Source organism: Nicotiana tomentosiformis, chromosome 9 (genome assembly GCF_000390325.3).
Source record: "Nicotiana tomentosiformis chromosome 9, ASM39032v3, whole genome shotgun sequence".
Classification (NCBI taxonomy): Eukaryota; Viridiplantae; Streptophyta; class Magnoliopsida; order Solanales; family Solanaceae; genus Nicotiana; species Nicotiana tomentosiformis.
Window position 1 is genome coordinate 87,498,843 of NC_090820.1, and position 27,102 is coordinate 87,525,944.

Sequence of the window (27,102 nt, forward strand, 5' to 3'; positions counted from 1 at the left end):
TACCACTTCCTTAGCAGCTTCACTAGCTGCTATATATTCTACTAAAGTCATTGAATCAACTACTGTAGCTTGTTTGGAACCTTTCCAACTTACTGTACCACCTTTTAAGGTGAATATATAACCAGAAATAGATTTTCTATCATCTTTATCTGAAGAGAAACTTACATCCGTATAACCTTCAAGTTTCAACTTAGAATCCCCATAAATAAGGAGTTGGTATTTAGTCCTTCTTAAGTACTTAAGAATGGTCTTTACCACCTTCCATGTTCCTCACCAGGATTTGCCTGATATCAGCTAGCCACTCCTAGTGCATAAGCCACATCAGGACGTGTACATGTCATGGTATACATGATAACTCCCACTACACTAGCGTATGTGATCCTACTCATGCGTTCTCTCTCTTCAGGTGCTTTAGGACAATCCTCCCTACTGAGAGTAATTCCAGTGCCTATCGGAAGATAGCCTCTTTTGGAGTTATCCATGTTATACCTCTTTAAGATGGTATCAATATACAAAGACTGGAAAAGTCCAAGCAGCTTCCTTGATCTATCTCTATAGATCTTTATTCCCAATATATAAGTTGCTTCTCCCAAGTCTTTGATGGAGAACTGTTCATATAGCAAAATCTTGGCACTTTGCAATGCTGTTATATCATTCCCTATGAGTAATATATTATCAACATACAGTAATAAGAATATAATTCCCACTAACCTTTTTGTACACACAAGGTTCTTCTTCACATCTAACAAAATTAAACTTTTAGATTTTTTTTGTTAAAGCGAATATCAATTTCGAGAAGATTGATTTAGTCCATAAATGGGTCTTTGTAGCTTGCAAATCTTATTATGATCAGGCGGGGATGTGAAACCTTCAGGTTGTGTATTTTCTTTGGGCTATTATCGTCACCTTGTGGAAGGTCATTCTGTTGTTTCAGCTCAGTATCAGTATTACCTAAGGTTTTGAGACTTGGAATTAATTGTTATGACGATTCGCGTGTTGCTATCGCATAGTATTGGTGTAATGGTAGGATGCTTGTCTATGTGTCGAAGCAGTGAATGACTTGGAAGGAGGTTTACTCAGTGCATGATTCAGAGATTCAATATTTTATTTTCGGCAAAGGAAAGGCAATGGGAATATGAATGTTCAGGTTTGGATTGACGGAGTAACGAGACTTGGTATTTCGAGCATGGTGGAAATTTTCATCTGTGATGTGGTGTCATCGCCCTGGATTGAATGTGTTAAGTTCGCTGGTGTTATAGTCTTCATCGATTTGCCTTCGGGTAGGGTGGTGTGCAACAATGCAGGGGAAGCGGCTATCAGAGATCATAGTGTGCAGTGGTTTAGGACTTAATCGGTGGTTCAGGTGTTGAGGGCTCAAGGAAGATGATCTTCGGAAAGGTTTAAAGTTGGTAGCGATCGATTGGTTCAAGTGCTACAGAGGTAGATTTTGATTTAAGGCAACAACTGGGCAGCGAAGGATGAGGAAAAACATGTGGGAGGTGTCTCGTGATGGTTAAACTTCTAAAAGGCCAAGTGTAAGGAAACAAAAGTCGAGTAGTTGCTTAAAGGAGATGGTTTGATCAAAGTGGGAGAGTGGCAAAGTATCAGATGGGTTCTGTGATAGGATAGCTACATGCCTTGGGGAATGTTTAGAGTGATTTGTGATTCATGGTGGACAGTGACTAGGTCTACAGGCTTAATTTTGAATATTGGCTGCTATATTGAGGAAGATTGGGTGTGACAGGAGGGGGTAGCTTAATATGAAAAAAAGGATACAACATGACTTTGGATTGGGATGTATTGTCACTCGTTTAGTTGATGCCAATGGGGAGTGAATGGGTTTGTACAGCTAGTGAATGAGCACGGGCTCAGGATGGTTTATTGGTTTCATGGTAATTGTACTCGCTGCAACATTCTTGGAAGATGTCGGCATGTAATTTCCACAGGTGGGTTATTTCTGGTGAGCAGGTTAGCTGGTGTGTGGTGTTGATGAAGCTTCTACAAAGAATTTTACTGGCTATCCGGTGAGAGGTCTAGTATGTAAATGTGGCTAGTGATTAAAAGCGTTCATAAAATGGTTAACATAAGGATTTCACGGAATTTGGCGGGTTGATTGCACAAGGTCATGTCAGTAAGGAATATGGAATCTTGGTAGGTTCCAAGGTCATGCAATGGTAGCTTCAAGCTAAGTGGGAGAGCCCCCACCGCCTACTATTGGATTGCATGGTTGTCTACTTATGTGATTTTTGGTTATCGGCATGTTGGTATGTTATTACGACTAAAGAAAGAGAACATCAGTGGTGATTTGAGCCAAAGATTTGAGGAATATGTGCTACAATTAGTTTTGTCGATTCATGTTCAGGCTTTGGGAAGACTCGGAGTTTATGCTTCGTGTGGATGTGATGTACAAGGAAAGGAATTCAGTCGATTGGTTCTTGAGAGGGTATATACATGCTAGAAGAGCCTTGGAGTTTGTTATATTCGGGACCAAGCTAGAGTGGGTGACTCTCAACAACGGTCCTAGTGGATTCAAAAGTTAAGTGCAGTGCCTAAGGATTTCGAGTCCGTAGTATGGTTAAGTATCGAGCTTTACCAGTGGATTATGAAAAGGGGCTTGGAGTGTTCTATGTTATCTTCGGTATGTGGTGTAGCAAAGGAAGAATGGGAGAAAATAACTTCAGAATCATAGGGAAATTATCAGAATGAGTGTACCCGTTGAAGATGCGAATATGCGCACAAGGAAAGTATGTGATGGTTCGTGGGTTTTGAGACAGCATGGTCTCATGAAATAAGGTCACCCCGGATAAGTGAGGATTTGGGTTCATGATGTTTTGAATGGAGCTATTATTATTTCTAGGGCAAGTCCCAAGTAAAGTAGAAGAAGTGGCTCGGTTGGTAATGGTTGAATCAGCACGGTTATGGTAGTGACCAGTTTCTCCAGCGTGAAGTTATACATGTGGTTTGTGGTTGTACACTTGGGCTTGAGCGCCACCACAACTTGGTTGATTTGGGAGGTATTTGATTTGTATGGCTTTGTGGTGTAAAGGGATTTCCGGAAGATTTATGGTGGTTTAGACCACGACTTGAGGTTTGTATTTTCTAAAGTTATGGGAATTCAGTCGAGTGTCGCTATGGTTCTCCTGAAATGAGTTAAGTGAAAGGTTTCTATATGATGAAGTGTGTACCCTATTAGCGGTTTAGGAGTTATGATGAAATTCTTGTACCTTTGCGTATTAACATGATTAGATATAGGAGGTAGCATGGGAATTGGAAGTCGAGGATCAAGGTTGCCATGTTGGTAGGAATATCACAAGCTCGGATGAGCGAGAAAGGACTCAGATGGTTAGAGTCAGCTGGTATTATTTTTGGCGTCACCTGAGATCGGTATCATGTATGTGAGGCTTTGCGTACTAATTTCGGATTCTTGATTGCTTTACAGCATTTGTGTGGTCGGTGGCATGTATGTGCAGACTCGTTGTCTGGTGTGGAAGGTTGTGGGAGTGTGTCCCACAGGAAGATTGTATAAGTGTGACATGTAGTCACTGGATTGATTAAAGATTTGAAATCAAGTACGAAGATTTGGTTTTATCGCTAATGTGAAAGTTTAGGCGTGAAAGGCGCTCTATTTAGTTAGTTGTGAATTGTTGAAGTTTGTTCCGGATTTGACGGTTGTTCTTATGTGTCATGGGAAAAGAGGTCATTGTGGATCCTTGAAAGGTTATTAGCCAGTGCGGTACGATCAGGATCAACTTGAGGTCTGTGGATGGATCTAAATGTGAATGTGGGCTCTATATCAGGCCGGATGTGTTCATTTTAGCATAGCGCTGTCTTCGGAGGGGTCTTCGGGCCTTGGATGTTATTTCTGTTGTCGGCCCTCCTGTGTAGTCTCTATTGTGCCATATGGGTTATGAGGCAGTTTGATTATTTGCACTCGTATTGAGATCCCATATAGTTTGTGGTGTTATATGAGCAGGATGGCTCTCAAGATGCAGGTCATTTATTGCACCTTAGTTGTGCTTGAGTGTATAGCATATGATGCTACCCGTATCCACAGGAATTGTATTATGCACTTGGCGTACTTATGGTTGATATTCGGGTATTTCGTAGGTATAAGCATTTTGACTTGATGGGTACTTCCCTATTTATCGCCATCTGTGGATCGGGTGGCACGCCGCCACGAATATGTTGTTTGGATCGGGTGGCACGCAGCCACGTGTATCATGGTTGGATCGGGTTGCACACCGCAACAGTAGCATGTGTGGATCGGGTTGCACGCCGCAACAGTGTGATGTTGAGCACAGTTCCCTATATCTATTCCTGTTTGCTTTGTCCCGCATTTTTTGAGGAAGATTCATGTCACCTTTTCGATTGTTTAATTAGTTACGTGGGTTGAGAAATTCTTTTGAGAGTTCGTTTCCTTATGTATCACATTCGAGTTTGTAGATTGTGGGCCCATTGTGGCATCATACGAGATTTTTGGCAGTGTCTGACATGGCTTATTGCCGGAGCAACTTGTACTGGGTGAGACGAGTTTATTGGACTTGGGATCAGTGCCAATCAGATTTATATGAAGCATATTAAAGAGTAAATATTTTTATTCAGTCCAGAATGAGGTAATGGTTCTTGTCGGGAGGAGAGACCCCATAAATTGTAATTCGGTAGGTGGCTATGAGTTCTACACATCTTCTCTGTCGTGGATTTTCAAGAATTGGGATAGGACTTATACGTGTGTCATGAAGGGTATTGTAGGCATCAGATTCGTGGAGTTTCGGCTATTGTTATCGGAGGATGTTATTATGGTTATGTGAACTATGCAGTGCATAGTCTAAATTCAACAAAGGTATGTAATCCTGTATTGGTGCATCGCGTAGTGATTGATACAGTGTTCGTATGTTGGAATCAGGCCTGGTGGAGAATTCCGTATGCTGGAATTTGACTCTAAGACTTGCTTGGCTAAATAAAGAGGAAGATCTTCAGGTTTGCTCGAGCAAATGTGCTCAACTGGGTTATGGTAGCACGGGTAGGTGCACAGGGTGTTAATCAGTGATTTCAGACAACTTCAGAGCAGTTCTTAGCACGTTCGCGGACGAACGTATGTTTAAGTAGGAGAGAATGTAATGACCCGACCGGTCATTTTGGATCTCTAGCGCGTCATTCAGCGGTTTGAGACCCTGAGCAGCTTCATTTCGGGTATTATGACTTGTACATATGGTCGGAATTTAATTTCGGGAAGTTCGGAGTTAATTTGGAAAGAAAAATTCTAATTTCAGAAGCTTTAAGGTTGAGAAATTGACTAAAGTGTGATTTTTGAGTAGACGGCCTCGGAATCGGATTTGAAAGTTCCAACAGGCTAATATGGTAATTTTGGACTTGGGCGTATGTCCGAATCGGGTATTGGATGACCCGGGAGCGTTTCAGCGCCTATTGTGGAAGTTGGAATTTTGGAAGAATTTCATAAAAATTGGGTTGAGGTGTATTTCAATGTTATCGATATCCGTTTGGGATTCCGAGTCTAGGAATAGCTCCGTATGGCAATTTTGGTATTGGGAGAGCATCCAGAAGTGGATTCGGAGCTCCGTATGTAATTTTTGGGTCATTTGGCGGAAGTTAGAAAGTTGAAGATTTTTGAGAAGTTTGACCGGGAGTGAACTTTTTGATATCGGGGTGGGATTCCAATTCCGGAAGTTGGAATAGGTATGTAATGTCGAATGCGACTTGTGTGCAAAATTTGAGGTCAATCGAACGTGATTTGATAGGTTTCGGCATTGAATGTAGACGTTTGAAGTTCTAAAGTTCATTAAGCCTGAATTGGGGTGCGATTCATGATTTCGATGTTGTTTGATGTGATTTGAGGCCTCGAGCAGGTCCGTGTTATGTTATGGGACTGGTTTGTGTGATTGGACGGGGTCCTGGGGGCCTCGGGTTTGTTTCAGGGTGGTTTCTGACCAAATTAGAGCTGTTTTGGACTGATGTTGCTGGTGTCTGGTTTCATTCTACGCGAACGCGAAGGAAGTCCCGCGTTCGCGAAGAGGAATTTATGGGGCTGCTGGGTTTGGCCTTCATGAACGCGAACGCGAGGCAAGAGCTAGACAAGCCTTCACGAACATGGCCAAGGCGACATGAACGCGAAGAGGAAAGGAGGGAGCTTGGACTAAGGCCATTTGGCCTATGCAAACGCATAGAGGGGTACGCGAACGTGATGGGTTGGGTCAGCTGGCCTTCGCGAACACGATCAAAGGGTCGCGAATGCAAAGAGAGATTTCTGGGCAGTGAGTTGTTTTAAAACGGGATTTTGGCCATTTTCACTTCATTTCCTCCATGGGAGCCGATCTTGGAGCGATTTTGGAGCTCCATCATCATCATCATCTATGTCAAGGTAAGTGATTCCCACCTATTGCAAGTTAAATACTCGGATTATATATGGATTTAGACATGAAAATTTGTAGAAATTTGGGATTTTGAAGAAAAACCTAGAAATTATTATTCTTGGCTTTTGATCACGAATTTGGGCATGAAATTGAGAATAAATTCTATATTTGAGTTCGTTGTGCTATGGGTAAGGTTTATCTTCGAAAATTTTCGGAAATCCGGGCACGTGGGCCTGATGGTGATTTTATCGAATTTTCAAGCGGAGTTAGGAATTGTTATAAATTGGATTATAATAAGTACTAGATTGTTTATTTATGTATTTGCACGTTTATTGACTAGTTTTGGAGCGTTGGGCATTGGTTTGAGTTATTGGAAGGGATTGAGAGCCGGTGATGGAACTTCAGAGCGAGGTAAGTCTCCTTTCTAACCTTGTAAGAGGGAATTAACCCTATAGATGAAATAATTCAATATATGTTTCTATTTGTGGGGTCTACGTACGCACGAGGTGACGAGAGTCCGTGCGTAGCTACTAATATTTTCATGTCCGGGTAGTCTAGGACCCAGATCATGCTATACTTGCGATATTTGCAACCTTATTGTTAATTTAAATTACTTAAATCATATTGAACTTGGTAAATGAATTTTTAAAAGGTTAAACATCGTTTTCCTTGACCGTTAAATGAGAATTGACATTTCCTTGGATAAATGCTCCTTAAAGAATTCTTGATTGATTGTTGAATGTGTTTATATTTTGTGGAGCGGGACGAACGCCTCGGCAGATTAAATAGATGCATCTATGGTTCGCGCCGTTCGACCCTTGGCAGTGTACAATTTAAATATTTATGTTGGAGCGGGCCGTACGACCTCGACATGATTTGCGCATGATTGAATTGATTGCTTTGGAATTTACAATAAATGATATTGCCTTTTTGGCATGAGATAAATTGTTAAATAATGAGAGGTAAATTTGGAGATTTCTTAATTATAAAAGAACCGCTTACTTACTTAAAAATATATTGAGCTTGCAACCGTTTTATATAATCCATAAATTATATCATTGATATCCTATTTATAGCCCATAGTAAGTGTCGAAGTCGACCCCTCGTCACTACTTCTTCAAGGTTGGGCGGGATACTTATTAGGTACACGTTGATTTACGTACTCATGCTACAATTGCTGCACATTTTTGTGCAGGTACATATATGTTTTGCGGCCTTGTGGGCGCAGAGGCGCGATTATGGCGGGAATTAGGTGAGCTGCATTCTATATGACGATCCGCAGCCAACAGAGTCTCCTTTAGAATACTTACATTTTTCCTGTCCAATTTGTATTCCGGACAGCTGTTGTATTTTTTTTATATATATTCCTAGTTAATGCTCATACACTTGTGACACCGGGTTTTGGGATGATTATGGGTTGTGCTGCATTGGAATTTTTAAAGATATTATTATTTATTTTGTAAACTTCATCGTTTATGATTTAAATTGAAGGAAAATATGATTTCAAAAGCAACAAAATGAGAACCCAATTAAGTATTTATTGTTGGCTTGCCTGACAGTGGTGTCTGGCGCCATCACGACCTTTGTGGATTTTGGGTCGTGACACTCAACTTCACTATGGAGCCTTTTGAACTCTTCAAGAGATTCAGATTTATGTTTCATAAGATACACAAATCCATATCTTGACATATCATCAGTGAAGGTGATGATATGTCAAGATATGGAAGTAAGAATATCCACCTTTAGCTTAATTTTCATGGGCCCAAAAATATCTGTATGAATTAGTCCCAATAATTCAGAAGCTCTTTTCCCACTTTCAGTAAATGGAGACTTGGTCATTTTTCCTTTGAGACAAGATTCACAAGTTGGATATGATTTAAAATCATACTTATCAAGGTACCCATCCTTGTACAACTTGTTAATTCTTTTCTCGCCAATATGATCAAGCCTACAATACTAAAGGTATGTATGATTTACGTGATCATCTCTTTTCCTCTTAAGACTAGAAACATGCATAATCGAATTAACATTCATATTAGGTAAGACATAAACATCATGTTGGAGATAGCCATTCACATATAAATCATCACCATAATAAATAGAGCAAATACCATTGCCTATGTTAATGCGAAACCCACACTTGTCCAATATAGAAGATGGAATTATGTTCGAAACAAATTTAGGAATATAATAACAATCATCCAGCATAGGTACTTTGCCCGAAGGCATTATTAATGAAATTAATCATACAGCTATAGCTGCAACTTTTGCACCATTTTCAACTTGTACATTAACTTCTTCTTTATTTAGTCTCCTACTTATCTTGAACTCTTGCAACATATTGCAGATGTTATAACCACTGACAATATCTAATACCTATAGTGAAGAATTAGTAGTAGTTAAAGAAACCTTGAAAATATTTTTCATTTATGCCTCACATTGTTTCTTGTCCTTTAAAATTGCAAGATACTCCTTGTAGTTTCTCTTCCAATGCCCTTTCTTCTTACAGTGAAAACATTTGGCATCAGATAGTGATTGCAAGATCAAATCTTCAGAAATATCTTTACCAATCTTGCACCCCAACTTCTTAAGTTCTTCGATAAGATCAATCATATGATTGACATGGGGTCGAACTGGAGAGTTTTCAATGTCCATTTGTGTATTAACCATCGTCTTAAGATGTTCAATGATTAGAGTTGGATCCGATGTTTCCTCTGGAGTTCAGAACTCATATAAAGACATTTTACCAAGTATTTTTGATAAACCTTGGTGCCTTTAACATCTCTACGACTAGGTATGCTTAACGATAATGAACACTGAACAAATATGAATTAATTAATTGTGGAAAATAACTGAACAATAGATAAAACCTTTCGGAAATCGAATCTCACACTACACACCCCAAACCGGTGAAACCGAGTCATAAGCTCTACAGAGTGTAACAAGAGTAAATACTATAATAGTGTCTGAAAGTAAATACAACAGTAAATGAGGATAAAGGAAGGTGACTCCGAGGCATGCGGACGCTGAGCAGGCATACCTTGAAGTCTCCGATAAAACAACTAGCAGGAATCTTTATCTACCGGCATGAGTAGACGTACCTGGATCTACACAAAAAGATGTGCAGAAGCATAGTATAAGTATACCATAACGGTATCCAGTAAGTATCAAGCCTAACCTCAGTACAGTAGTGATGAGGCCAGGTCAACACACCTACTAGGATATGAAATAGACACTATAAAGTTAAATATAGATATAAAATAGATAGTAAGAAGCAACTAATACGGAACAAGATGATAGCATGATCTATTACCGAAAAATCAACAATAGAAATAGCATAAAAGAAGCAACTAAAGGACTACAAAGATCCTGTACGGGCAACAACTGATAGAACATTAAGGAATGATATATTTTCCACCAAAACACTTTGCAATGTGAAATAAACAGCAAGAATCACATCGAGGTACCGCCTCCTGTATAATGAAATCAAAACCGAGGTACCACCTCGTATAATTAAGAATCACAACCGAGGTACCGCCTCGTATTCACTTTTCTCAATTTCAATCATACTCTTTCCTTATGTCACCGTGTGAGCCTTGCATTTGAAAATAGGTTTTGAAAACCATTTTTTCCGAAATAGCTACACACGCTTTAGCCTACCTTACGACACCACGTGGCTTCACATAGTTCCCCTACAAGAAACACGCACATAATTCCCACCTTATACCGCCGCATGCACATCAACCCAAGCCTTATACCGCCACATGCACGTAGATATCATATCATAATAACAATTCGCACCACATGTGCCCATATATCACAACTTGCCAACAACAACAATATCAATGTTTTCACAACTTTAACACCAAATAACTCGACAATGAGAGAATATAATGTATAACCACAATATTAGATAAAACCAACTTCACAGTAAAAGAGATAATATTTAACATTAAATCTCAAATAAAGGAAATCAATAATGAAAGATATAACATTAACAATTACTTCAATAATGATAATTAACAATGAAGAATAAGCATGTAACAATAAAGGAGACAACAAGTTCAATTGAAGTATGAGAGAAATTTAGCACGTAAGATGTAGAACCAATACTAAACAAGTCAACTAATGAATTTAAGGATATTCTAACACAATTAAGGATAATTTGACTATGAGGGTTTAGAACATAATAAGGCATTTCAGTAAAAGCATGGAAGTAGTCTAAATAGCCTAAGCCGGTCAAGTACTACGTACAACCCGTGTACCCACTCATCACCTTGCGTACACAGATTTTACTTAGCACAATTGAATCAAACAATACCAATCCTAAGGGGTAGTTCTCCCATATGAAGTTAGGCACGACACTTACCTCAATTAGCCCAATTCAAAACTCAGACACAACTTTTCCCTTACAATCCGCCTTTACATGGTTCAGATCTAACCACAATCAACTCAATAACATCAAACAATACTAGATAATTCAACTATAATAGATAAAGTTAAGATTTTTACACTTTTCCCAAAAAGTTAACTAAAGTCAACCCGGGGCTTGCCCGGTCGAATCCTGGGTGCAATGGTAGATTCCGTCTACCTATGAACCCGCGAGTTCATATATGTGATTAGTTTCAAAATCCGAGTCCAAATCGACTCTCAAAACTCAATTTCTTATGTTTCAAAAACTTGACAAAGTTTCATAAATTTCTACTTTGATTCACATGATTTGATGTTAAAATCTAAGATAAGTTGATGGAATATGATTAAAAATATATTAGGATCACTTACTCAAGGTTTGTAGGTAAAAATCCCATCTCCAAATCGCCTCCTACCGAGTCTAGGGTTCAAAAATGAGAGAATGAACTCAAAAATCCCGTCCCTCAGCTATTAGTCCAGTCGTAGATATTGCATTTATGACCTGAGGTTGGCAATTGCGAACCCTGCAAATATGAAGAATCACTCTCAAATGCGAAGACCTTCCCGTCTCTGCTATCATCGCAATTGCGATGAATAGTTTGCAATTGCGAACATTGTACCTTCGTAACTACGACCAAATGGATCGCAAATGCGAACTAGCTCTTTCTGCAAAAGATGGCTTGGAACAAAAGTTCAGAGAATATGCATTCCAAGTCTACAAGAAGTGCGGTCCGCACAGGAACTGTGAGGCCACAGAAGAAGTGCTACGCTACCACTGATGTAATTATGCAGACCGCAGCCGCAAATATAATTATGTAGACCGCAGAAGAGCAAGATGCGATCGAAGTTACAGTTTTGCGGACCGCAGAATGAAGGCCTCGCGGCCGCAAATCAGAATTATGCGGCCGCAGACCTCCAGTTCCTTCAAGTTGAAGAAATCTGCGGACCGTACATGGAATTGTGCGGCTGCAAAACATCCCGAAGAGCATTTTTATCCAAAATATCCACCCTTGTATAAATAGACGAGTTCCACAATGTTAGGTCTACTTTTGACATCAGCAGCTGCAGTAGCCGTTTCTCTTTACTTCTTTTAGTAATGTTTCATATTTTGAGCTATTTTAACATAGCTTTTATCATTTTTAATTTTACAATATGAGTTTAATTATCATATTTTCTTCTTTTTCTTCAATTTCAAGCATGAGTAGCTAGATTTTCACTAGGGTTGTGACCCAACCCTAGTATGTATACCTTATGGGTGTTTAATTTAATGCTTGTTTATGGTTGGGTATTTATTATTTAGCCTTGTTCATGCTTTAATTTGTGGAATTAATGGTTGCAAATATTAGTTCATGCCTATATGACTTGGTCTCTACTTGAGAAATAGAGACTTAGTCTAGGAAATCTTGGCTAACAAGAAATTGGGTCAATCGAGAGACTGATAATCCCAATTAAAGGGTTCAACCTAGAGATAGTAATAACCCGACTTGAGCTTTTATCAACCGTTTTGTGCAATACCCATTTGGACTTGAGAAATCTAAATTGGGAAAAATCACTCTATGACCGAGAGGTATTGAGTGGGTAATTGAGTGTTGATAGCTATAATACACCCCGATCAATAAAATAAGCATTAAGGTTTATATCCCATTAGGCAAACACCTATGCGATGGTCATAGCCCTAGGCTTTTTACAAAACTTGAAAAACAACAAAAACAATTTCATAGTTTTTCTTCTCAACTTGCACTCTTAGTTTTAAAATTAGACTTAAAAATAACTCCAATTTGTGAAAGTGTAAATTGAGATAGTCAAATTCACATACTACAATATATACTCCTAACTCCCATATATAGCTCCTTGTAAAAATCGACCCCGACTCTCGTTGGGTACTATTATTGCATTCGATCATTTCATAACCTTGAATTGAGGTGTGAAATTGGACGAGATCAATTTTTGGCGCCGTTGCCGGGGAGTTAAAAAATGGTGTTAACTATATATGTAGGTGTGTTTTTGAAATATCTTCTTTTCCTTCCTCGTTACTAACGTGTTGAGAAATCATAGGTGAAAGCATGGCAAACAATGATCTTGGAAACATAGCTTTGGGAAAAGTGGACATTGAGGATGATCAAATGGATGAGGTCCCTCTTGAACCTCAAGCAAATAGAAGAGGCCGAGCGCCTCAAGACAATGTACCCGCTCCACCCCCACCTCCACCAAGAGCAACTCCATACCGGGTGTTGCCGAATGAAGGGTATGCAAGTGCTATAGTCCCTCCCCATATTAGGGCGGGCAACTATCAAATAACCAACGTGATGCTCACTTTGCTCGAGCAACGAGGGTTCTTCACCGGTGCACCGGATCAAAATGCAAACAAACACTTGAAGGGGTTCATAGATACTTGTTGGGTGAGTAAACAAACTAATGTCTCCGAGGATACCTTGAGGCTAAGGCTTTTTCCCTTCTCTCTGCGGGGGAAAGCTTTAGATTGGTTGGAACATTTGTCAAATCATTCCATTCATAATTGGGATGAATTAGTGCAGAAATTTATTTCTAAGTTCTTCTCTCCCGGGTACATGGCTATTTTTCAGGATGAAATTCTAGCATTCAAGCAAGTGCCCAATGAACCACTACACGAGATATGGGAGAGGTATAGAACAATGGTGAAAGAGTGTCCCAACAACGATATGACGGAGAACATGATTCAACAAACTTTCTATCGGGGGATCAATACAACCAACCAATGTGTAGTGAATCAACTTGCTGATGGGAATTTTATGACTACGTATTTGTAACGACCCGACCTGTAGTTTTAAGAACTAATGCCCCGTTCACTAACTTAAGATCTTGAGCAGCTTCTTAATATGTATTATGACCCGCGGGTGTGGTCGAGTTTGGTTTTCGGATGATTCGGGATTAAATTGAAAGAACAATTCTTATTTTTGAAGTTTAAATGAAAAGAGTTGACCAGAGTTGGACTTTTGAGTAAACGACCCAGGAATAGAGTTTTGATTATTCCAATATCTTAGTATGGTGATTTTGAACTTAGGAGTGTGTCCGGAAAATTATTTGGAAGCCCGTAGTTAAATTAGGCTTGAAATGGCGAAAATAGAAAGTTTAAGTTGGAAGTTTGACCGGGGAGTTGACTTTTTGATATCGGGGTCGGAATCCAGTTCTGAAAATTTTCATAGGTCCGTTATGTCATTTATGAAAATTTTCATAGGTCCGTTAAATTATTTGGGGTATGATTCGTGGTTTTAGCGTTGTTTGATGTGATTTGAGGTTTCGACTAAGTCCGTAATATGTTTTGAGACTTGTTGGTTTCGAACCATTTCTAGACCATTTTTAGTTGATGGCTTTTGGCCACAGAGGTATGCATTGCGATCGCGGACAAACGGTCGCGATAGCAAAGAGCAATTTTGGTGTTTGGACATTGTGAATCGCGATCGCATAGAGGAAAATCCTGCTGCACTGATCCAAAAATGAAATTTGTAGCCCTTTGTGTCTAAGTTTCAGAAAATCAAACCATTTGGCATTTGGAGTTGTGTACAAAAAGTTATGGTTGATATACTACAGGCTATCTGGGAAGAGTTTGGAAATCGCTAAGAAGAAATTTGTGTTGCACAGGGCTAACTTTGGCAGCTTATATCTAGCAATCTATAAGGAACTAGGAGATGAGAAAAACATGAAAGTTGTATTTCTTGGTGTCTAGTTTACAGAAAGTTAAACCATTTATAATTTGGAGTTTTGTACAAAGAGTTATGGCCATTATACTAGAGGTTGTCTAGAAGAACTGAGCACTTGTTCTTCGCGATCGCGGAGCATTTTCCGCGTTCGCAAAAGGCAAATTTTGGGCAGAGAAAAGTTGTGTTTCGCGATCGCGAAGCATTTTCCGCAATCTCGAAGAGTAAATACATAGGCAATAGCTATATTTCAAGGTTTCGGCCATTTTTAACATATTTGGAGCTATGGAGCTCGGATTGAAGCGATTTTCACCATATGGATTGGGGTAAGTGTTCTATATCCGAAAGTGATTATACTTCATGATTCTATGGTTATATTTATCATTTATTTTGGATTTAAATGGAAGAAATTAAGATTTTTGCAACACCTTTCAAGAACGAAAATTTAAAATTTGGAGGTCGAGTTGTTATCGGAATTCGGTAAAATTGGTATGGTTGAACTCGTATCTGAATGGGTATTCGGATTTCATAAATATTATGTCGGGTTCTGAGAGGCGGGTCCCGCATTGACTTTTGGGTGACTTTTTAATGTGATATTTTAAGTCGACAGTTTGTTATCCGGAATTATTTTCGATGAATTTTACTGAAGTTATACAATTAATTTGGATAGATTTGAGCTGTCCGGAGGTCAATTCAAGCAAGAAGGCTATTTTGGAATATCAGCATAACTTCAAAAAGGTAAATATCTTACCTAACCTTGAGTGGGGAAATTACTCCTTAGGCATTGAGTTTTATGTGAAAATTATGTGATTGGAAGCTGTGTACGCAAGGTGACGATTACATACTCGGGCTTATATGTGCAAAATTTATTGGTTTAAAGTTTTAGGCGTCTTTATGTATTAAATTGGATAATTGTTGGCATTTGGTAAATCCTTGAATTATCACGCCTCATTCTTTATTTGTCGAGTTTGTATTTTATATAATAATTTGGTGTTATTGTCACTTGGATTTTATGTGAATTCTGTGTGTTTGTTGATTTGATAATTTTTTTGGAATTAAATTCATGATGGAATCCTTATCTGCAAATATTTATTAAATAAGTTTAAATTGAGGAGTTAATATAATTATCAAAAATTTGGATTAATGAAGGCGTTGCCCTATACTGAGTATTTTTTTACCTCTGTTGATTATTTTGAGGTTTTATATACTTTGTGTGGAGCCTTGGGTTATTTGTTGAGAAATGTTGTTGATTCTGCCTCGTATTTGGAATTTGGTTGTGGTCAGTGGCAAATTTTGATCTGAATTGTTGTATTGTGTTGTGGTTTAAACACTCTTCTTGATGTTATTTATGCTTCCTACCTTGCTTGTTAATGATATACATGTGCTTGGTAAGGAAGAGTGTGAAGCACGAAGGGTGATGCCATGCCATTGAGAGTGTAAAAGCACGAAGGGTGATGCCGTATCATTTCGTTTATATTATCATGTGAGGGAGAGTGTAAAGCACGAAGGTTGATGCCGTGCCATTTGAGAGTGTAAAGCACGAAGGGTGATGCCGTACCATTGAGAGTGTAAAAGCACGAAGGGTGATACCATGCCATTTCATTTATATTATCAGGTGGGGATGAGAGTAAAGGCACGAAGGGTGATGCGGTGCCATTATTTTTATATTATCATATATTCATGGCACGAAGGGTGTTTCCGTGCAGGCGAGGACGAGAGACATACATTATATTATGATATCATTTTGTTTTGTATACATTCATGCCTTTATCTTGAGATGTTATTGTGCACCTACGTTTTCTATGTGACTGGTAGTAGTTGTTGCTTACTGTGTGCCTCCCACTTTATTTCTTTTATTGTTATTGACCATTTGATGCGATATATTGAATATATTTCTCACCCCAGGAAAGTTAAATGAGGTGTCAAATTGTGACTTTTACTTGAAAGAATTATATTCGAAAGATATTTATTGAAGGGATTATATTTGAAAGAGATTTATTTGAAAGAATTATATTTGAAAGATATTTGTTTGAAGGGAGTATATCCGAAGTATATTTATTGAAAAGTATTATATCCTGAAGATTATTATTTGAAAAGCATAGGTGAAAGATTTATATTTGAAGGACTTGATTATTTGGTTGTACTTGTACTCATTATTTGTTGAGCAATATTAATGGCATCCCTATTACTTTGCTGTTTAAATCATTAGTAGATTGATGTTGCTATCACTGCTATTTATTTTCTATTATTTTTGTATACTATATTGCACGGGTTATTAGACTAGTGAGTGTCTTGACTGTACCTCGTTACTACTCCACTGAGGTTAGTCTTGATACTTACTGAGTACTGACTGTGGTGTACTCATACTACACTTCTACACATTTTTGTGCAGAGCCAGGTATTTGAGATATTGGATTTGGACAGGGATTAGAGTGTGAGCGCAAGGATTCAAGGCAGAGCTGCTTGGTCGTCGCAGTCCCTTGGAGTCTTTTCATTTTATTGTACTGTTAATTATTAATCAAACAATATTAAGTATTCGATCCTTGAGATCATTCCATGTATTCAGTTAGAGTCCGCGACTCAGTATTACCAGTCTTGGGAGGTTGTTATATTTGTAATTATTTCCTATGTTGGTTTATATAAAAAAATATGGCTTGAATTATTATTATAATCGGCTTACCTAGTCTTAGAGACTAAATGCCATCACGACGCCTGTGGTGGGATTTTGGGTCGTGACATGTGATATTTTGGATGAGATGGTGGATACTTCATCGGTGTGGCAATCCCGGGCTAATGTTCCACAAGGGGATCCCAATGTGATTCACCTTCACAAAGAATTGCATGACCATGGGCAAGACATAGCCGAATTGACCACCACCATGAACCAATTGGCAAAGGCTCAACTTCAACAAGTGCAAAACCCGAGGCAAGTCAATGCAATGAGGGGAGTAAACATGATGGTGAACAAACGGAGAACAAAGGGTCCGCAAGTGCAACAAAGAGTGGAAAAGTTTGTTCAAGAACATAGTGGATTTGAGCAAGAGGATTCCTACAATGACCAAGAAGAAGAGGTCTAATATGTGAACAACTTTCAAGGGCAAAGAAACAACTTCCAAGGCCCAAGCCAACAACAATGGAGACCTCAAAAAAATCAAGGTAATTGGAGTGGTGAAAACAATCAAAGCAATAGGAATAACAACAACAATCAAGGCAATTGGAGTGGAGGAAATAATCAAGGGAATTGGTATAACAACAATAACCAAGGCAATTGTGGAGGCAACAATCAAGGCGGGTGGAATAACAATCAAAAAAATCGGGGGTCGGGTTTTCAAAGGCCCCCGATGTATCAACAACTGAGCAATCCACCTCCTTATCCTTACCATGGTCCTAGTTCCCTTCTGGTAGAACTTGAGGACAAAGCCATGTGGGCTTTCAAGACGTTGAATCTTAATTGGGATGCAGGCGCTAACTTCCGGGTTGCACATTTGAATGAATTGGATGAGTTCTGAAACCATGCATATGCAAGTTCATCCTTGTACAAAGAGAAGATGAAGTACCTTCATTACAAATACATTCGGAACAAGGAGTTCAAGGTGGGCAATCTTGTTTTGTTGTTCAACTCACGGTTGAAGATCTTTCCCATAAAGCTGAAATCTAAGTGGAGTGGTCCCTTTGAAATTGTGGGCGTGACACCTTTTGGTGCTTTGGACTTGAAGAACAAAAATGATGAGGTATTCCGAGCCAATGGTCACCGGGTGAAGCATTATTTGGGAAAGGTTGATGATGGCTATGTGGTGGCAGTTATTCATTTCAAATGATGGTATTCTGCGTCGTGCCGCGACGTTAAATTAGGCGCTTCTTGGGAGGCAACCCATATTTTTTTTCTTTTCTTTTCTTCTTTTGTAGATAGGCGTTATTTTTGTGCTAACTGGATCAGACAATGTTTAGATCACGAGGCAGAGGTGATACTTCAAAGGGGAGGGGTGAACCTTCCAGGGTCCGAGGAAAAAGTACTTTACCCCTCGCCCTCCAAAAGATAATCACAAAGAAGGCTACAGCCAGCCGAGGAAGAAATGTGGAGCCCTCCGAATCCAGTTCTTATGCCCCATTTAGGGAAGCATCGGATGGCAAATCAGTTCAAGAGCAATCAACTGTCCAATTAAAGCGACCGGGGAGGTATCAACTCCAGGACGAGCTTTCCACAACACATAGCACCTCCAAGGGTTCGAAGAGTTCCACTCAGGCTTCTGAGCCCTCCTTTACACCTGTCCCTGAGGGGGAGATACTATAGTTGCCGGCCTTGAGCGGTCGAAGAAGAAAGAGGCCTGGGAGGACCGGTTCATCAGTCTGGCTGCCTTCACAAGTTTCCATGTGTGGTGGCCAGTGAGATCGCTCACTCTTGAGCGAAAGTTCCAACTGAAAGACCTTGAAAAGTACAATCCGACAGTCTTGAGGTAGTTCCGAGAGCCGGAAGGGTTGGAGTTAATTCACCCAGAGCATAGTGGACGCAAAGGAGTATCTTGTCCGGGAGTTCTATGCCAATGTGGGGCACATAAAGAAAGGGACAAAAGGGACCAAAGTGAGTAATATGAAGGTGCGGTTTGACCAAAACACATTGAACACCTACTTGGGGTTTGATGATGTTGAGCTTGCACAGTACTTGGAGAAGCTGGCATTGGGATATGCAGCTCGCCCATGACTAGCTGAAATTCTTGCAGCTCCGAGGCCACCACCACCATGCATCACATCAGGGGTTCCTATTCAGCGGAACACCCTAAACTTTGAGGCAAAGGATGGAAGACCTTTGTCTGTAGCAGACTAGACCTGTGCCAGAATGAAACAAACCTTCCTATCCCACGAGCAATTCTAGTCTCCTCCATCATGGCCGAGTACCCGATCAATATGGATTCCGTGATGTCGGCCAACATGTCTGTGGTCGCCAGGCAAGCTGATACCTCCTACCCGTATCCCAACACCATTATTGAGTACCTTACGGATGCACGGTTGGAGTCGAGAGATTTTGATACGAAGGTTCAGGCTAAGGAGCCCTTCTCATGGTATTCTCTGATGGACGCACATAACCCTAAGAGAAAGGGTCAACCGACTACCACCATAGGCCAATCTGATGATCCATCAGTTGTAGCTGCAGAGATTGCTGACATGCTCTCCAATTCAGCAGAGCCTTTAGCCAGTGCATCATCCATTCCCCTACCTTCAGCCTCAGTGCCTTCCATCTTGGCTTTGAAGCCGGTGCCTATGCCTACTACTCCACTTGCTACGGTGCGAGTCTCCCAGACACTAGCGAGCCTCAACAACTGGATGCAGACAGCTACTGCAAAGCTGTCTGACATATCTGGTCATGTTGCAGCACAATCATCCATTCCGGCACCCCGCATTCCCCCCACAGTTGAAGAAACCTTGAGGAAGCTCTTGGAGAATCAGAACACAATTATGGCCACTCTGGTGTAGCATGGGTCAGTAATAAAAGAGCTGGGAAAGGAAATGAAGAAGATGCGGAAGTCCCAGGCCTCTAAGAAGTCAGTGGACAAGCTCCGAAGATAGGTTACCAAGCTTGCAGCAGCCGGAGACATTCCATTTGTTATGCTAATTGACCCGCACCACCCAGGCCCAGATTCTACAGCACCTACACCACCAGCTGTCCAGTCTAGGAGCCAGACATTGCTGCTGACATTGCTGAGGTAGTACGTCAGATGTTCACCAACCCAGCTACTCCCAGAGTTGAGGATGATGAGATCCAATTGGATGAGGTCGAGGTCGGTTCCACTGCTGGGGATACCAAGATGGCCATAGATCCATAGGGAGGTTTCTTCACTCTGAACCTTTCTTTACTCTTATTTTGTTCAGCATTGGGGACAATGCTTATTTTTATTCGGGGTATGGAGTTTATTCAATATATTTTGATGATTCTGAGATATTTGGCCTGTAATTAACTTAATACTATTTTCTTCTTCTTTCTCATTATGTATATATTCTATCTACTTTCTCATTATGTATAATCGTTACGCTTTCAATAGTTTTTATTTTGTAGCTTCTTTTATGTTTGTTTTCTTATTAGTTATTGTTTAACTAAGTAGCTTCTTTTTGAATTAGTAGCTTCTTTTTGCTTTAATAACTTCTTTTTATGTTTTAGTAGATAATAAGCTTTTGATTTTCTTAATGCCACGGTTCTTTCCAAAGGTAATTTTTGTGTGAACATGGTGACTCTTCCCAACTATGGATGGCGTGGCAACCTTTTTAAGGGATTGAGTCCGTTTTTGGTATTTAGGTAATAATAGTAGTAGTAATGAATAAAAAGACCTAATTGAGTCATGCTCGAAGAGTCAAACATGATTCACTTGGTACCAACACACTTAACTACGCGCTTATGGTTAAAAACAAGGTTTTTAAAAAAATAATAGCTCTAGTTAGTAACTTTGTGACTCTTGCGTTAACTTAGGCAATCATCGAGTGGTTTAGTCGAACCATAGTGATTTTCAATCTTGAATATGGTCGTTGTGGGCCCTTGACTCTATCCTCTTTAACAATCCATCAGCGTGAGAAGTGAGATGTTTTAGTTACAAGTCCAAGAACCCATGCGAATGGCCTAGAACTTGCCCCGAATGTGTTTCAAGGCAAAATCTTAAGTTTTGCTTGGCTTGAGAAGTGATTGTAGGCTTTCCTTGACTCACTTGATGTTTTCCATTGCCTACCAATATTGTTATACCTAGTCAACCCATTTGAGCCTCAAACCTTTCTCATTTGATAACCATGTCACAAGCCTTTACCCGTTTTCTTGTGACCCTCTCTTGGCACCCAAGCTTTCCTTAACACTTTTGTGAAATAATTGGTTTAAAAACATAAGTTTTGGGGAGAGACGAGGAACTTGGAAATGGTATCAAGGCACAAAAAGAGAAAAGAAATGATGAAAAGGAAAGAGAAAAAAGAAAAGTACAAAAAGAAAGTGAATAAGTGGAAAAGTTGAAGGGATTCAAAGAAAGTAATATTGCAAAGCATGGAGAAATCAAAGGGGGAGAAAATGAATGTCATAATCAAGAAAGAGTGATGTTATGTCTCTCTAGTTTCGCCCAAGGAAAAGAAAAATGCCTCAAAGAATTGGCAAAGCATGAGCCGAGAATAGAAAATGGAGTGCTTAAGGAAAGATGAACCCGCTCTATTATAGCATATCTAACCTCAGTCCAAAATCCTTCATTGCATTCCGAAAAGCCCAAAGTTATTTCAAGCCGAGTGAGCTTACAGTAGTGGTGATCTACATAAGGGGCAAGCCTATGGTACTTAAAGTCGTTCTTGCGACATTATTTTGAAAAAGATGAGTGAACCTTTCGAAACTCTTTGGATTGAGTGCTAAAATTCTTAAGCAAGATAGGAAAATGGAGAGTTTAGGAAGAGGAGTTTGGGATCCACAATGACCTACATGAAAGAGCGAGCTTCCTTGATGAGTAAAGTCAACTCTTGATGCTCAAGTGTCACAATAGACCTATTTGTGCATAAAAGTTTAACTTGTTGCCTTGTTGATAATTCATAAGTGGTGTGGGTAATTGTTCGTCCCAATTGATGTGTGAATAACTCACCTTTGATTAGCTGGAATGGCCCTTAACTTGTGGAGGTAGGAACTAATTTATTTGCTTGAGAACAAGCAAAAACTTAAGTTTGGGGGAGTTCATAAGTGGGGATTTTGACTACTTATTAGCGCTTTTTAGCTTTTGTTTCAGTCGAAAAGCATTTAATTGTGTTTTCGAAAACTGATAAAACGTGCTAAATTGCAAGAATAATGGAAGATGGACTCCCGAGATGAAATCCAACTCAAAAAGGAGTAATCTATAATCAAGGCCATAAAAGACATAGAAGCTCAGAAATGCGGACCGTAGAATATCATTTGCGGCCGCAGACGATGAAGGAAAAGGCAGCGCATCTTTGTGCAAAGTGCGTTCCATACATGAATTGTGCGGCCGCAGAAGATGGCTAGGTACAAATGTTCAGAGAATGTGCATTCCAAGTCTCCCAGAAGTGCGGTGTGCACAGGAATTGTGCGGCAGCAGAAGAAGTGCTACGCAGCCGCAGATGTAATTTTGCGGACCGCAGAAGAGCAAGATGCGACCACAGTTACAATTCTGCGGACAACAGAAAGAAGGCCTCACGGCCGCAGATCAGAATTATGCGGCCGCAGACCTCCAGTTCCTACAAGTTGAAGAAATCTGCGGACCGCACATGCAATTGTGCGGCCGCAGAACCTCCCAAAGGGCATTTTGTCCGAAATTTCCAGCCCATTATAAATAGATAAGTTTCATAATTTTAGTTCAACTTTTGACATCCGCAGCTATAGTAACCGTTTCTCTTTACCTCTTTTAGTAGTTTTTCATATTTTGAGCTATTTTAACATAGATTTTATCATTTTAATCTTGCAATATGAGTTTTATTATTATTTCTTCTTCTTTTTCTTCGATTTCAAGCATGAGTAGCTAGATTTTCACTAGGGTTGTGACCTAACCCTAGTGTGTATAAATACTGTTGGGGCATTGGCCAGCCCAAATGACATCACGAGGTACTCGTAGTGACCATACCGACTCCTAAAGGCAGTCTTCGGAATATCCGGATCCCGAATCTTCAATTGATGATATCCTGACCGAAAATCAATCTTGGAGAATACTTTGGTACCATGTAGCTGATCAAATACGTCATCAACGCGCGACAATGGATACATGTTCTTCACTGTAACCTTGTTCTACTGATGATAATCAATACACATGTGCATAGAACCATCATTCCTTTTCACAAACAAGACCGGAGCACCCCACAACGACACACTGGGCCGAATGAGCCCCTTATCAAGCAACTCTTGTAACTGTTCCTTTAACTCCTTCAGCTCCGCTGAGGCCATACAATATGGTGGAATAGAAATGGACTGAGTGCCTAGCAACAAGTTAATACCACAATCTATGTCCTTGTCAGGCGGCATGCCTGGAAGATCTGCTCAAAATACATTTGGAATCTCCCACAGGTGTAGACACATAAATAGGAGAACTCAAGGAATCACGAGACACATCAAAATACGGAGCAAAGTAAGATGACACATATGAATAAGTGGATCCCATATCAAATAAGACTGATGTATCTCTATGTCAAACCGGAACCATACCTAAAATGACTGAGTCTGAAGCAACTGCCTCTGTCCTACTCGGAAGAGCATAGAATCTGGCCAGGCCTCCCCCTCTACGACGACCTCTACCCTCCCGTCCCCTGCCCCTAGATGGCTGTACGGGTGGAGTGGCAACTAGGTCAGCAACCATATCCTGAGAAGTCTGCGGACCTGACTGGATCCGTGGAGCCTGGGGGTACTCAGGGAAGGTGCACCCCTACTGAGTTTGGGGTAGTCTCTAACCATGTGGCAAATATCTTCGCACTCAAAACAAGCTCTCGGTGGGCATGGTGGCTGCAACTGGCTCTAGCCTGGTTGACTAAACTGACTGCTGAAGACACCTTGTGTAGGAGGTGCACTAGAATGTGGCTGAGCAAAGTGTGCAACCTGAGATCTCTGAACAGCCGGAGCACCACTAGAAGCTGGAAGTGCTGAGTGGACTAGACGACTCACATAGCCCCTATCATGCCGGGCTAAAGCTACATCATGACCACCACTAAATCCTCTTGTGCCTCCCTATCATCTCTATCACGGTCTTGCATACCCTTCAATCTCTGTGTAATCTCAACCACCTACTTATACGGAGTATCTGACTCCAGCTCCCTATCCATGTTGTATCTAATACTCTGGTTGAGCCCCTCGTAGAATCGACAGACTCGCTCCCTGACTGTGGCAACCAAGGTTGGTGCATGCTTGGACAAATCTCTAAAACGGACGGCATACTCCGACATTGACATAGTACCCTGGCGTAACCGCTCAAACTCTGCGTGCCAAGAATCCCGAAGGGTTTGAGGAACAAACTCTCTCAAGAAAAACTATGAAAACCGATCCCATGTAAGTGAAGCTGCCCCGGATGGGCTACCCATCTCGTATGCCCGCCACCACTGATATGACGCTCCCTTCAGTTGGAATGTAGTAACGGCAACCACACTCATCTCCACAATGCCCATAGTACGAAGAATGCGGTGACACTCCTCAAGAAACCCATACGCATCCTCTAAAGCCAAGCCACTAAAAGTAGGAGGGTGGTACTTCTTGAACCTCTCGAGACTAAGTTGCTCCTCCTCAGATGCCGCTTCCCTAACCATGGGCTGAACTGGAGCAACAGGTTGTACCGATATAACCTCTAGGACCTGATCAACCTAAACCCAATGGTTTGGGGTATGAGCTGCAGGAGTCTGTGCTCCTCCCCCAGCCTGAGATGTGGCTAGTGCAAGTGGGATCTACCCTGCCTGAGCTAAGGTGATGAACATGCTCAGGAACTGTGCGAGGGTCTCCTGAAGTGCTAGGGCAGTAATAGGTGCCTCGGGTGTCTGACCCCCGACTGGAGCAACTGGTGGCTCCTCTGTCGCAGCTCAGGCAGGTGCTCTGGCTACAACACGTGCTCGTCCTCGGCCTCTGCTCCGGCCCCAGCCCTGGCCTCTCACGGCTCTAGCAAGGGGCACAGGTGTATGATCGTCGGATCCTGCGGTGGATGTCCTCACCATCTGTGAGAGAAAAGAAAGTCAAAGGTTTATTTTTGTAATAAACCAATTCGCACGATAAGGAATCAAGGAAGTGAAATTTTCCTAATAGTTCTGTAGCCTCTCGAAGATAAGTACAGACGTCTCCGTACCGATCTGCAAGACTCTACTAAACCTGCTTATGACTCATAACAGCTATGAACCTAGAGCTCTGAAACCAACTTGTCACAACCCCAATTTACCTCCGTAGGTGTAGCACCCCAAACAATTTTGAAATAGTTGATTTCCAAAGACACCTTCCCAAAAAAGGGACTTCTTGATCATCTGAAAAAAGAATGTTACAAGACGAGAGAGATGACCCTTATTTGTACTTGACGTCGGGTTTCCCCTAATCATGATAGGTTATCGTCATGACGGTGTCATATGTAATAGAAGTGGCACACAAGAAATAAATTACCACATGTAAGTACGAGTTGAGGATAGATGAAGCATGCCATATGTAAAAGATGGGCATGATAACCTTGAGTTCCTCCAGATGATGAATGTGATACAAATAAAAGTCAATCTCTAATTATGCATACCAAGGTATGTGAGGATAAAGTATATGAACTTAAATGGGTAAGCATAAAAATATTAAGGCATGAGATGCACCAAATGCATAATTTTGGAGGTTATAAGAAGCAATATATGTTGTTAGAGAAGGGGAAAAATGACGTGGAATGATAATTTGAGTTTTTCTAATCGAGGTATGTCTTCTTTTATTCTGTTAAAAGGATGAAAATTTGAGAATTTCCAAGAATGATCTCAAAGCAACTCTATGTGTGTCCGATATTGAAAGAGCATTTAACTTGTCAGTGAACGAAAACTTATGATTCAAGAAGAATAAATATTGAAATGTCTCATGGGCTAAGTTAAAGTTGTTGGTAAGTTATACATATAAGGTGTACGATGTAAGGCTCAAAACAAAGATTGAAAACAGATATGGTACGGATTTGGAGATTGAAAAGTTACAAGAATTCTAAGACTACATGATAATGTGTCATAAATTCCTACATGAATGTGTATGAACGAGGTCAACGATACCATGAAGAATGGGAAAATATGCAAGTATATATTAATCATATGAAACATGTTGATGTAAATATGTGGTACTAGCTTTGGCCAAAAGAGTTCGCATTATGATGAAGACTTGAGGTAATAAGACCCTACAGGCATGACATCTTTATCATAAGTATTAGCCTACTCGGTGGGATACCATCAAAATAAAGTTTTATGAAAGGACTTAGATATAATTTCTAAAATATACACTACGGAATCTCATATATATATATATATATATATATATATATATATATATATATATATATATATATATATATGCGACTTGAGAACATGATGGTGGCATAAAGATAGAATGTGTAATTCTTACATTTAGCATTGTGAAGATGGTATATATTGTGAAAAGTTTTATGTGAGATAGAAGTTTAATAATGACTTCGAGTGGCAAGTAAGAGTTTCAATTGGGTTTACTCTTAAGTGGGGGAGCATCAGAACAGAAAAGATTCACCTTAAAGGTAATGGTTCAAGAAATAAGATATTTTATTTACTAGAGCCAAGATGAAGAGAAAACCTTCGGTAACTTCATGATGGAAAGAGTACAATTACCCTAAAGTATTTGTAGAGAATCAAAGACTCATTACAAGTAATATTTACGATGTTCTGCATCAGGAATGTTAAAAGTTATGTCTGATAGTCAAAGATTTTATGGGCAACTCGAATGTATTCCTACAACTTTGGGGACATATGCGATTTGAATTAAATTCAAGTATTGGCGGAGAACAAGGAAGTACTTTAAATTGTACGTGGGATTAAGTAGAATAAGAGGGTATTTTAATATGTGCACACTTAGAACAAGATGAAATAGAAAAGGGTAATGTAATGCGTATTATTGAATGAGAAGAAACTCTTCTATACAAAAATAAAGTATGCCAGTAAAGGGCATGGGTTCAAAGAAGAGGACTAATATTAAAAGG